Here is a 1,714-nt window from a genome sequence, read left to right as displayed (position 1 = left end):
AGGCGGGGAACGTTGGTTTCCTCCGTCACTGAAGCAAGCAAGCCTCACGTTCGCTTCAAGCTGCCTGGCTGCCGGCCGCCATCTTGACTGGCAGTTAATTTGCATATCTCGCTGATTAGCCAATGGGAAGGGTAGTGGATGTACGCTAATTACCATGTTTCTCTTTTATTAGATAGGATATTGAATGTCAACTATAACTGAAAGTTTAAAAAATAGTATAAATAGAGGATAGTAGTGCCTAGACCCCAGAGAGCTTGGAAAAGTTACACAAGGAGGTAATATTTGAGTTGGAACTTGAAGGTGGGATATACTAAGCAGAAAAGTGTTGGGAAGGGGAGGGAACACATACATTTTAGGAACCAAGAGTACCAAGGTATGGTCATTAAAGAGTACAATGTGTTAGACAGAGATGGGTGATTTCATCAAGTCTAGACTATGAACAGGATGGGGAAAGATGAAGTTGGAGCAATTATAAAATGCAGTGGGACTATGAATACTGCATTTGGGGTAGCTGAACTGACTACAATTCTGGTTCTGCCACATAGTAACTAAGTAACTCTGGTCAAACCTTGTATACTAGTAGTTTATGATCCTCAGTTTCTTACCTACCAAATGGAGACCTAATAATATCTACTTCATGGGGCTATGTGGAATTAAACTGACAATGCATATAAAGTACTTGGCACATGCCAAGTGCTCAAAAAGCCTTTGCTATTATTATTAGGTAACCTGGGAACAGATTACTAAATATCTTGAATGCTATGCTAAGGCAGGTGGAGGATAAACTGAAGTGCGGAAAACCTATTGGCTAAAAGACTACTTATGGTTGCTCTAACAGGCCAGGTTGGGATGAAGATCTGAAATAAGATTGTGGCTGTGGAGATACAAAGAACAAGTTGGTTTCAGAAGTCATCTCTGGTATTGAAATGCCAAGATTTGGTGGCTAATTGAATGTGAGGCAATTCTGAAAAGACTGAGTGAACAGTGACATTGTGAAGAAGAGCAGTTCTAGGTGGTAGCTGAAGTTGAAGGCTCTAAATGCCTCCAAGTACAAAGCCTGTTTGAGGCAAGTGGTCTTAATTATTTTGTGCATAACACTGATGTGGCTCCTCCCACAAGCATTGTAAGAAACAGTCTACTGCTTTTTGAATGCTTCAGGAAGTGGGACTAAAACAGACCACTGGTCTTGCAAATTAGGAGGCTGAGTGGAGATGGTGAAAACAGAGTAGGCAGACTGCAATGGATTAAGGAATAAGCAGGAACCGGAGATCAAGTATAGAAATTTTTTTCAAGAAATGCCAGCTCTAGAGGGAAGACGCAAGCAATAGCTCAAGAGGGAGTGTAGAGGGTGCTGTGTATTGCTTTACTGAACACCTGCAGTCCTTTAGTGTACACAAGCTGGAAAGCTAAAAACTACATTTCCCACATTCCCTTGTAGCTGGGGTTCAGATGTGATTTAAGTTTTGCCAGTCAGATGCACTAGTGTATCACTTGGATTTTGAAGCCAGCAGGGGTAAAGACAGAGGGTGCAGGGCATCCATATGGGGTTGCTGATAACTGCAGAGATGTGCTTCTTGAACTGGCAGCTCCAGTGGCAGCTTCCTAACTGTAGAAGTAGCAGCTCCCTGAGCAGTCTTTGGGAGTTATTTTTGGAAATTCAGTCTAGGATTTGTTTCTTCAAGCCTTCCCAATAGTTCTGTGATTCATTTAATGC

The sequence above is a fragment of the Myotis davidii genome, unplaced genomic scaffold (genome assembly GCF_000327345.1).
Source record: "Myotis davidii unplaced genomic scaffold, ASM32734v1 scaffold233, whole genome shotgun sequence".
NCBI classification, from domain to species: Eukaryota; Metazoa; Chordata; class Mammalia; order Chiroptera; family Vespertilionidae; genus Myotis; species Myotis davidii.
Note: the sequence above shows the minus strand (reverse complement) of the source record.